The following is a 349-nucleotide window of genomic DNA, read 5'->3' on the forward strand; positions in this document are numbered from 1 at the left end:
AAAAATATGGAACACTTCATGATTTTGCATGTCATCCTTGCACAGGGGCCATGCTAATCTTCTCTGTATCATTCCAGTTTTAGTATACATGCTGCCGAAGAGAGCACTCACTGCAAGACTACTTGTACACATATTTACTACTGTGATAATTTTGAGGGAAATGGAATTGTGATCAAATAGCTTACAATCCCAGAATATTGGCATCATAAGAGACTTCAGAGCTTTTTTAATCACATTTATTAGTTGTTCAGTTGTTTGTCCAAAACTTTATCATCCTATTTGAGGTTTTCTTGACAAGGATACTGAAGTAGTTTTCCATTTCCTTCTCCAAGCTCATTTTACAGATGAA

At 35.5% G+C, this 349-nt stretch overlaps 1 non-coding gene across 1 annotated transcript; it reads right to left on the reverse strand.

Moving 5' to 3' along the window:
- On the reverse strand, positions 1-107 carry LOC141503585 (U6 spliceosomal RNA). The gene has a single exon (XR_012472931.1). It is a non-coding gene; the product is annotated as a U6 spliceosomal RNA (small nuclear RNA).
- Positions 108-349: the final 242 nt, after the last annotated feature.

The sequence above is a fragment of the Macrotis lagotis genome, chromosome X (genome assembly GCF_037893015.1).
Source record: "Macrotis lagotis isolate mMagLag1 chromosome X, bilby.v1.9.chrom.fasta, whole genome shotgun sequence".
NCBI classification, from domain to species: domain Eukaryota; kingdom Metazoa; phylum Chordata; class Mammalia; order Peramelemorphia; family Peramelidae; genus Macrotis; species Macrotis lagotis.